This window comes from Lygodium microphyllum, chromosome 22 (assembly GCF_053477565.2).
Source record: "Lygodium microphyllum isolate KBCC chromosome 22, Lygodium_microphyllum_v1.1.10, whole genome shotgun sequence".
In the NCBI taxonomy this organism is placed as follows: Eukaryota; Viridiplantae; Streptophyta; class Polypodiopsida; order Schizaeales; family Lygodiaceae; genus Lygodium; species Lygodium microphyllum.
Genome location: NC_141156.1, coordinates 23,540,456 through 23,552,198, shown reverse-complemented (window position 1 = coordinate 23,552,198; position 11,743 = coordinate 23,540,456).

The window sequence follows — 11,743 nt, the reverse complement described above, 5'->3', positions numbered from 1 at the left end:
AGGGGTAAGGTTTTTTATATATTTTTAGCAGCCACAATGCATAGAATTAGTTGTTGTTTAGCCCAAATCTAGGAGGAGAACTGGTATCATTCAATAGCATTTGCTAGTCATAAATGAGGGATATCTAAACTTAATAACACCTACATGGAGAAATTGTGCCTTGGGACAATGTTTGGGACTAAAAAATTTAGTCATTATGTTCTCTATGAAAAGATAGTATTTTATATGAAGGTGAAAGGACTTAGATTGTTACTAAACAAGTTATATCTATATGATCACCTACTAAAATGATTGATTACTTTACAAGAGTTTGATTATAAAATTAGGAGTAAGCCACTGAAGTTGCAATGCATCATTGAATGTCTTGTGGATTTTAGGGAACCAAAGGAAATCTTGGCTGAAGTTTGTGATATTGAGGGCCTATTTAAAATTGATACGGCTTCCATTCCATCCTGGTATGCTACAAAATGGTTGATTAATTTACAAGAGTTTGATTATGAAATTAGGATTAAGCCACCAAAGTTGCAAGGCATTGTTGAATGTCTTGTGGATTTTGGGAACCAAAGGAAATCTTGGCTGAAGTTAGTGATATGTAGGGACTATTTAAAATTGATACAGTTTCTATTCCATCTTGGTATGTTGCTATAACACACTATTTTTCCACAGGAGAGTCTAGAGCTGCTTTATCAAAATGAGAGAAGAGAAAAATTAGACAGTGGGCTTTGAAATTTACCTTCATTTTAGGAACACTATATCGACAAGGGGTTGATGATGTTTACCGCCGATGTGTTATGCTTGACAAGGTTCCATTTATATTGGAAGAGTGCCATGACTTAGCTTGTGGAGGGCACTTTGCTAGGTGGTTGACTGCACAAAAAGCTTTAAGAGTTGGATATTGGTGGCCATCCATTTTTGAGGACTCATTTGACTATGTTAAGTGATGTGATATATGTTAAAGGCATGACAATAGGGATAATAAGAATTGCCCACTGACTCCTATTATGGCTATAGCACCACTCGAGAAGTGGGGCATTGATTTTGTGGGTCCTATTACCCTCTTCTCTTCTATACAAAAGAGATATATCATAGTCAATATACTATTCTACGAAGTGGTCAGCAGTACGAGGGATGAAGAAGGATGATGCAAAGGAGACTACTAGCTTCCTTCTTGAGCAGATTATGTGTGGATTTGGTTCGCCAAATAAATTAGTGTTGGACTGTGAAACCCATTTTCTAAATAAGGTGATTTAGAGCTCTGACTGAAGCATGGTAGATTAAGCACAATAAGATAACTCCTTATAACCCATAGGCAAATGGGTGGGTTGAAAGTACCAATAAATATCTTGTGGGTATTCCGTCAAAGATAGTATGAGAGACGACAGGAGACTAGGATAAGAAGTTATATGTGGCGGTGTGGGCATATAACATGATGTTTAAATAAGCCATAGGCCACACCCCATTCAAGGTAGTTAATGGGAAAGAGTGCACATTACCCCTAGAGATTGAGTTACCAACCATAAGATTTGCACTTAACCATTGTTTAGGGGATGAAGATGCACTCTTTACGCACTTTACGACTTTAGTACACCTCGATGAGCTCAAATGACAAAGTCTATTACACAAGAGGTGGCTAAGCATCGAATGAAGTAGTTGCATGATTTAAAAGTGAAGAAACATACATTTCAGAAAGGGAAATTAGTTTTATACTATGATGCACATAGGGATCTATTTTGAGGAAAACTTGAGCCTAAGTGGGATGGTCCCTACAGAATAGTCAGAATAGGGAAAAATAAGTCCCCCGCGTTACTAACTGATCTACAGGGAGTGGAGCGTAAAAATAAGGTGAATCTTAATAAGATTAAACATTATTATCTCTAAATGCATTAATGAGAATTATGCCTTTTGCAGGTCCATGCTTGAACCTATAATAGAAAACATTGGTTGATGGGGCAGTTAATTTCTTATTTTGAACACCATACTTTGAGCAAAGATATCATCAAGAAAAGCTAATTTGGTGGAGTAAGGGATATAAAATCATTGAGCAAGAGCATGGATCCTTTATTTGGAATATCAAAGTCTTTTTTTATCCACTACTTACGAATTGTGATGAGTATCCCTATTATATTGAATGAAGAAGGTGGGATGGAGCCTTCAGTACATCCTCTAAACATGCTAAATTTTGATTATTAGGATTACGAGTAGAGGTAATGATGGTTGGCGGTGTGAACCAATCATGGACATATACATTTTACTTTCATGAAGCATCCAAGGGCCCCAACAAGAAAGGGAGTATAGGTGTGGTTATTAGGGGATCCCACGATATACAATCATAATGAAATTAGCTATCTACCCTAGGGTAGGCTTTACTAATAATATGGTGGAGTACAAAGCTTTGATTATGGGATTGAACATTGCCAAGAAGAGTAGTGTTCACGAGAGTTGTTAGTAAAATGGACTCCTAGTTGGTTTTGAACCAACTAAATGGGATGTACATAGTACAAAACCCTATTCCTCATATGTACTACCGTGCTACCATGAGCCTTATTGATGACTTTGAGAGAGTATCTCTTCAGCTGATTCCAGGACATTGGAATCAATTTGATGTTTCATTAGCCAACTATGCATATGAAGAAGACCTCTTTTTCAATTGTGGTCCCAGTTTGGATATATTTATTGATGACGAGACAAGATCCCATTGATTATGGGTAATTTTATTAGAACATGCTCAATATGGTAGGCGATGGTTAGTATGGGTGATGCAAAGAGTAGCCTAGACCCATTTGTCGTTATTATCTTGGACCCATAGGTTGGTCACACAACACTTTATGCTTACGCTTCTTGCTATCTATGTAGGAGGTATGGGTCACAATTTAATACATTTAGTTTAGGGCATGGAGCCCAAATTTCTCCTTGGGATGGAGTGTCTCATTGTGCATCAGTGTTAGTCCAAGGGGGGTTGTCTATGAGTCACATTGCTATATTCCTTTAGGCCAAGAGGGCCGAATTTAAATGCGGAATGTTATATCTCTTTAGGCCAAGAGGGCCAGTTTCTTTGTTGTGAAATGTTATATCTCCTTAGACCAAGAGGGCCATGTGATTGTTTGGTGATGGTGCTTTTAATTGGTTTCTATTTTAGAGTTGTACCAAACAAGCTTGACAAAGTGATTGGAGAGGGCCTTTGTTGTGCGGGAGCTTTTGGTGGCTAATCTAGGTGGTGTCGCTGCATTTCTAAGCTTTTCCCCCCTTAATCTATCCAGGTTTGACTAGGGGGGGAGGTTTGAGTTGTTGGCCACCTCCTCTAAAGCCATTGTCCAGCGTTAAAATAGCCATTTTGAGGAGTCATGAGTGATCGTCTCTTGCTAGCCTCCTAGGCAGCTCTTTTTAGGAACTTCTAGCTTGCCCAAAACTATTTGATTAAGAAAGAAAGATCTTAAGAAAAACCAGTATACAGATGTGTATAAAAAAGATTTCTAATCACTAGCAAATAAAAGTTGAAATAAAAAGGAAAACAAAATCCTAAAGTAGTTGTCTATTTCCTTATGAAGGCTTGGTAGTTTCCTAGGGATGAGTCAGACCACCCAAGGCTGATGCCTTGCCCTTACTTGGGGTGACGTCTTTCCATAAAAGAAAAGAAAAAGGGAGGTTGGAGTAAAAAAATAAGCGAGTGTTAAACAAGACTAAGTGTCAACTTGCGAGGACTTGGTAGGTTATTGGGTGCCAAAACAAGACTCAAGGTTGATGCCCTATTCTTCTTGGGTCACTACGCTCAGCTCCCTCCATTTTATATGCTTGAGTATTAGGTTTTGAAGGGAAGACAACTAAATAGAAAGAAAATAATAATAAATAAATGAAATCATGCTATAGGAGTGCTCGCTTAGTGGGAGCTCCTGGTTATGGTATCCTCAGTTAGGTAGGTAGGTCAGACGATCACTTACGAGGATCTCTTTGATAGTTCTTTTTGGCTAGGCTGTGTTGGAGCATTTGGTTGACAATTGACTCTTGACCTCTTCATCAGATAATACTTATCTTCTCTCTCGTGGATTTCATGCCGTGATTTTTGTTAGGGGGAAGGGCAAGAGCTCTAATATGTGTTATTGATTTTTTCTTGTCACAGCTTGATGTTTTTTGTGGTTATGACTATGCATATCACTTCATGGGATTCAACAGGATGAGTCACCCTATCCCATGGTCACCAATGAGAGCTAGATTTTGGTACCCATTTATGAAGCGTTTGTGCCCATTCTTAGAGCCGAAAAGTGGCTGGAAGGCATCAAGGACCAAATTTTCATGCAAAATTGAATGATGGCAGATGGTTGGAGCTAAAGTTTTCCTAAATGGATCTCGATACTAGGAATCCAACACAAGTCTCCCTTCCTCGATCAAAGGATATTTGACCCTCCCTTTTAATCCCTGCAAGGTTTAACACTCTAAAGAAGCATTGAGATTTAGGAGTCAAAAAGTGCAGGAGGGGATCAAGGATTATGGATTTCAATGTCATGGAATCAGTTGTCTTGATGACGGATCGCAATTCCAAGTCCGTTTGTCCCTCCAAATCGATCAAAAAAATCTACAAATTAGTGTGAAAGTGGTTTTTTCAAAGTGGACTTTTAAAAAATGACATGGAATGAAATGTAAATGAAAGAAAACGTGCAAATTCTTGTCCAATAGGAGGAGGGGGCATTTTCTATTTTGTGCGTCATTTTTGGATGGATCTGTGCCTCTTCAATTCATGCTGATCAAGAGAGAGAGAGAGATAGAGAGGTGGAAGTTTGATCTACATGCCAAGAGTAAGATTTTGGTTGTAAGCATGTGAAATATGATCAAGGAAATGAAATTATGCTTTTTAGTTTTTCTCTATCCTCTCTTCTCTCTTAGTTTTATTCTATGAGAGAAGGATGTGGGGTTTAATGAAAAATGCTGATGGAGTGATGGTGCTAGACTGTAAAGGATCATAGATTGGGCTGTGGAAGAGTATCAACACCCAAGAAAGAGCGTCAGTGGCCTCCCAACCTTGAAATACAAGCCACAAAAAGTGTGTATTTATGTGTAAGCAATCGTTCTACTTATTTTATGATAGATTTTGGTTGAAATTGCTTAGAAATGTGAATGAAAGAAAACATGCAAATTCTTGCCCGACAGAAGGAGGGGGCATTTTTTGTTTTGCGCACCATTTTTGGATGGCTTTGTGCCTCTTCAATACACCCTGATCAAGAGAGAGATATAGAGAGGTGGAAATCTGATCTACATGCCAAGAGTAAGATTCTGACTATAAACATGTGAAATATGATCAAGGAAATGAAATTCTGATCTCTTAGTTTTTCTCTATCCTCTCTTCTCTCTCCTTTTGCTATCGGTTCATATGCTTGATTCTATGAGAGAAGGAGGTGGGGTTTAATGAAAGATGCTGATGGAGTGATGGTGTTGGAGTGTAAAGGATGATAGATTGGGCTGTGGAAGAGTATCAACAGCCAAGAAAGAGCGTTAGTGGTTTCCTAACCTTGAAATATGAGCCTCAAAAAGCATATGTTTATATGTAAGCAATGGTTCTACTTCTTTTATGATAGATTTTGATTGAAATTATTTAGAAATGATCGTCTTTGGTTGTTAATATTGTAATCTATTAGAGATGCTAAAGATATAAGAAAATTTAGTCACATAATAATTTATACATAATTTAATAAAAATGATAATTTTTGAGATTTTTGTGGTGTGTATGAGGTTTGTGTGGAATAAAAAATGATATAAAATAAATTTTCTAGTACACATGATCAGTCCAAACTAGAAAATAAAAAAATCATATTTTATGCATAAATAAATAAGAAAAAATAAGAGAAATGGTTTTTTTAATTGCATTTCAAAAATAATCAAAAATAATATTTATGTGTGTGGATGTGTGACATGATTGGAGCATGAGAGATGAACCTCAGTTCAACCTTATCTTTGTATTAAAGTGGAGTCTTTATCACTTTTATAAAGAAAAACACATAAAAAATGCTTCCTACACCTATCAATGCATGCATAACCTAAGTGGTGGGGAAAATGAGGGGTTTTGAGAGTAAGTAATTATTGATAAGATTCAAAATTATGATCTTTTGTTGATGCATGGCATATAGGGCATTTACGGTTTAATTTTAATAGGGTCTTGCAGCATGAGAATGCTCAATGCCAATCCTCAACAATGCAACATTATGTGTAGATTAAAATCATTGAAAGAAACAATGTTGATTTATAAATGATAAAATGCTCAAGTACTATGGTTTATACACAATTGCATTGCACGTAACTCATGGTATCATTACTGGATGCATTGCAATTGTATTCATGCATATAACCTATGTTGAGTATGTTAGATATCCTAAGCTGTAGGTTTAGATGATCCATTTCCTTGGGGACTATTTAGTGAGGAAAATATATATATCTCTTGGAACATTTGAAAACAAGAGTGGAGTTTGTGGCATACCTGCTATTTGTATTAGGAGCACATTGAGGGGCCAATCCCCAAGGTGTAGGAGAACCGCAATGGGGCTGTGGCATCAACCGAGGGGTGCCTCCTATGTCTGTGCTTACGTGATGTTTTACATTGATATACGTAGGGACTTCCTCTGAGGATTGTACTGAGGAAGGCTTAACCATTGGATTACAATCCAAAACAAATGCACGAAATTTATGATAGAAGATAGGGCAATGTTGATTGGTGGATTTTTTACCTTGAAATGTGCTCGAAATTTTGCCCAAAAAATCCGCATTTCAAGAGAAAATTGAATCCTGTCGAAGGCAACAGAGGTAATTCGGTTAATTTTAAGTGGCAAGCTTCAAAAGTGCTTTGAAGACACACCAAGTGACGATTGCACAATTTGCATAATTTTTTTAGGTGTTGGATTGGACTTCTAAAAGTGGTTGGTGGTGGGTTACCCCGAGATGGTCAGACAAAAATTTGAGATCAATAATCGGAGGTCGGATAGTGAAATGGCGGTGCCCAAGGTGGAGGAAAAAAATTTTGTTGTTGTAAATGGTTTTTAGGTTAAGCAGGGTGACCCTTGGGGCCTCCCCCCTCAAAATTGAAACGTGAACGAGGGGGGGGGGGCATTTTTTTAATGGCAAAGAAAAAAATGATTAGATTGGGGATGCAAGTGACAGAAGAATGGAGGGGGGGACCTATAAGCCATAGCATAGGGTCAATATACCCATGGCAATCAATGTCACCATCGAGATGAATAACTTCTACACTCTAGAACTCTTGCCTTCGCCCGTCTAATGGGTGCCCACACCAAAAGATTGAAATATAGTCTTTGTCTCTCGTCCCTCTTTCTCTTCCAAAAGGTGATTCACACGAGAGAAATCAAGAAAAAGAGGGGTTGAAGGATGCTTGTCCGGTGGTGATTGGATTTCTCCAAGATTAGGAGGAGGCTAAGGGAAGGTTTTCAGCACTTAAGAATGATTGTTGGTTGGTCTGTTGGTTACCCATAATGATTATCAAAAAACCTTCAACACACAAATAAGCGGTATGCTTCATTTTTATAAAGAAAATTTACTTATTTTTGTTATTTGATGATCTAGATAAATTCATATGGAATGAAAATTTGTTTGAATATTTTTTGCACCATGATTGAGGGAGGCACATAAAATAAATGTAGAACCATAATGATACATTATCGTGATAATTAAATTACAATCTGAAAAGTGCTTTTTTAGAGGGAAAATGAAGATTTTGTTGGTTTCGGGTGAAAAAATGAAATTCACATGGGATAAAATTTTGATAAAAACTACATTTCAACTATCATAATCAGTCAAGAATCATAGGTTGGAAAATACCCTATTTTTATGAATGAATAAATAAAGAAAAATAGGAAAAATAAGAGAAAAATGGGTTTTTGTGCTTTAAAAATTAAGGAAAAATACGATGAATGTTTAAGAAGGCTAAGTTATGAGGATTAAGGCCTAGTTAAACCTTTTTTTTAATGTTTTAGTGTATTTTTATCGCTTTCCATTTGAAAAATGGCATACAAATGAATCTTGAATCTATGCAATGTAGCAAAACCTAAACTGTTAAGGGAAAAAGAGATTGTAGAAATGAGAGATTGCTAGAAATACATAAAATTGTGGCTCATTTGGTTTATGCATAGCATATAGGGGGATAAAAATTTAACTTTAAAGAGGCTAGTAGCATGAGAAGACTCAGTACTAGTCTCTAACAACATCGCAATAACGAGTAGATCGAAAATCATTAAAGTATTGTCTTTGCACACCACATGGCTGATTTCAAATCATAAAATGCTTTCGCACAATGGTCATACACTTCTGCATTTTGCATGCCACATGGTATAAAACCTAGATGCATAGACTTGATTGACTAATAAATGACCAATGTGGAGTGTGTAAGGATACCCTTGTTGTAGGCTAGACGATCGTTTCATGGGAAAAGTGCTTGGTAAGGAAATATTGAAGTCTCTTGGATTGTTTAAAATCAAAGAGTGGAGCTTGTATCTTTGTTCTTTATGTTGGAGCAGTGCATCAAGGGACCAATCTGCAAGATGTAGGGGTGGATATAACCAGATGGCAATTACAGAAGAAGACAAGCTTAAAACAATGTTTATTACTGTCTTCCATACCTTTGCATACCATGTGATGGCATTTGGTTTATGTAATGCACCTGGTTCATGGTAGCAAATAGTAGACAAAACCTTTGGTGACATCTCCCCCAAGGAGTTGAAAGTATTTATCAATGACCTGGGGACACCCACCATAAAGAGAAAGACAATTGATTATTTTGCGAAAGTGTTTTGAGTGTTGCAGACAATTCTGCATAGCTCTTAATCCACGAAGTGCATCTTTGGGGTGCCTTATGGGCTATTGTTAGGTCATGTGGTTATTTCGGTAGGGATCCCAACAATTGACCTTGAAAAGATCAAGGTCATAGATGCCATGAGTCTGCTACGCATTCTGAAAGAAGTGCATAGCTTTTTATCATCCATAGGGTATTATCAACGATTCATAAATGCCTTGGCAGAAAGAACCTTGCCATTAATGAATTTTTTGTCCTTTAGTTATCTATTTGAATGGAATGGAGTAACCCTTATAATGTAGCTTTTAATGATGTGAAATAGGAGCTAATAAAAGCACCAGTTTTAAAAGCACCTAAAAGGGCAGAAGTATTGCATATATTTTCAACAGCCACCATGCATAGTATTAGCTGCTTCTTATTCTAAATCTGGGAGAAAAAGTGGTACCATATGAGCACTTTTGCTATCGAAAGTTGGGCATATCAGAAATGAACTACACCTATATGGAGAAATTGTGCCTTGCAATGGTATTTGAAACTAAAAACTTCAGGTACTGCATCCTCTATGAGAAGGTAGTTTTGTATATGAAGGCAGAAGGGCTTAGATTATTGATGAACAAGTTATAGTTGCTCGACCTTTAGCAAAGTGGTTAATCACTTTGCAAGATTTTGATTATGAGATTAGAAGTAAGCCACCAAAACTGCAAGGTATTGTGGAATGCCTTCTGGATTTTGGGGAGCCAAAGGAGACTTTAGTTGAAGGAAGTGATATTGAGAAATTTTTTAAAATTGATACGGTGTCTATTCCCTCCTTGTATGCTGCTATAACGCATTATCTCTTGATAGGAGAGGCTAGAACCAGTTTATCAAAATCAGAAAAGAGGAAAATTAGATAGCATGCATTTAAATTTTCTTTTATCTTCGCAGTAACACTATATTGGTAGGGGGTTGATGATATCTATCACTGATGTGTGATTCCTGAGGAGGTTCCATTCATTTTGGAAGAGTGCTATGAATCCGCTTGTGGAGGGCATTTTGTTGGACAACTACTGACGACCCAAAAAGCATTAAGAGCTGGATATTGGTGGCTGTCCATTTTTTAAGATGCCTTTGAGTATGTTAAGAGATGTAATACTTGTCAACTGCATGGCAGTAGGGAGAATAGGAAGTGACCACTTACTCTGATTTTGGTTATACTTCCATTCAAGAGGTGGTGCATCAACTTTGTGGATCCTATTACTTCATTATCCACTATACAAAAACCAATATATTATCATGACGACTGACTATTTTACAAAGTGGTCAGAAGCATGAGTGACGAGGAGGGATGATGCAAAAGAGACTACTAATTTCCTATTAGAGTAGATTATATGTTGATTAGGTCCGCCAAAAAAATTAGTATTAGATCATGGAACCCATTTTCTAAACAAGATGATTAAAAGCTTGACTGAAGCATGGCAAATTAAGCACAACAAGACAACTTATTATAAAGCACACGAAAATGGACAAGTCGAAAGTACTAATAAGCAACCTTAGTGAAGTTACTATATATATATCCTCTACACCACGTGTGTTCAAGGCCTATTTATAAATATCCTTATATGTGAAACTTTCCTAAATAAAACATAACCCTTTTCTATTCAATCTGTAAAAAGTCCCTTTATATTATACCATTTTGTATACAAAAAATGTATAAACATTGTATTTTAAAAATACCTTATTTTGAACCGACGTGATGCACACATATATGTTGAGATATTTGCAATCACACCTACTTTAGTCCCTTTGTGAGAAGTAGTGAGGGCTCAGGAATCCCATATGCACAGTAGGAGAAAGTACCACCACTCAATTCCTATAAAGCATTGTCCTTGCACTCTTTTTCTAATGCAATGATAGTACTCTTTTCTTTCTAGTAAAGTGTCATGTCACTGTCAATACACAAGATTGTGTTTATGAGTCCAAGTCTCAATCTTAGAACCTATTTCACTTGTGTAACAATTTGTCCTAGTCAGGGTCAATGTCTTCATGAGTTTCTTTTCTCTCTTTCAACCTCCATAGCTTCTGCATTTGCCATGCTCTAGATCCTGTGTATTTCACATGGTATCAGAGCTCAATTGAGCATGGCTCAACCCTTATTTCACTCCTCTCAGCTCCTTTACATCTGTTCTCAGCTGAGTTTGAGTATTGGACCCTATCTCCAACTTTATTTGCATTCCTACCTTCAATGAAGCTTTCATGGCAGCCATAGACAGCAGCATCCTGTCAGTTTGAAGCTTTCATAACTCTCTCCATAGGAAAAATCTCTCTAAACTTCCTTCTGGAGAAGTGTTTCTCTACTTCCAAATATCCTTCTTGGCACCTCAATCATTGAGATTGGGCAACTATAGCTTCAGCATTGCCTCTTTTCAGAGTTGCTACCATAACTGTGTGTGTGGACAGCACCTACCTACCTCTGTTGGAGTAGCCATATCTCATCAATCAGGCCATATCTCTTCAAGATTTCTTCTCAAGAGTTGTTCTTCAGGTCAAGATGCAAATTTTTGGCACAAAATTCAAGGAGATTGATGCACACCATGCCCGAAATTTACATTTTTCCAAATCTAGGCGCAGTTTTGATAGTGACTACTTTGAAGGCTTAGATATCTCAACTCGAGCATAATGAGTACAAACTCTCTTAGGGGGAGTTAGATCCATTAGTAAGGGTCCTCCATCTCAAAGGTTTTGAGCAGGTTCAACTTGTGGAGTGCGTGGGAGCTCATTTACCAGTTGCTAGTCCCTGTTTTGACAGGACAGCCATAGCCACTTACCTTTAAACTCATTCACTCTTGATTTTCTCTCTCCTGCCACTTAAACCAAGCCAAGGCCACTCTAATCTAAAATTTGCAGTAGGTATTCAACCATCAAATCAGCAACCAAGGAGAAAAATCTATGAAGAGTTTTTTAAGATCATCAAGTTAAACTCAA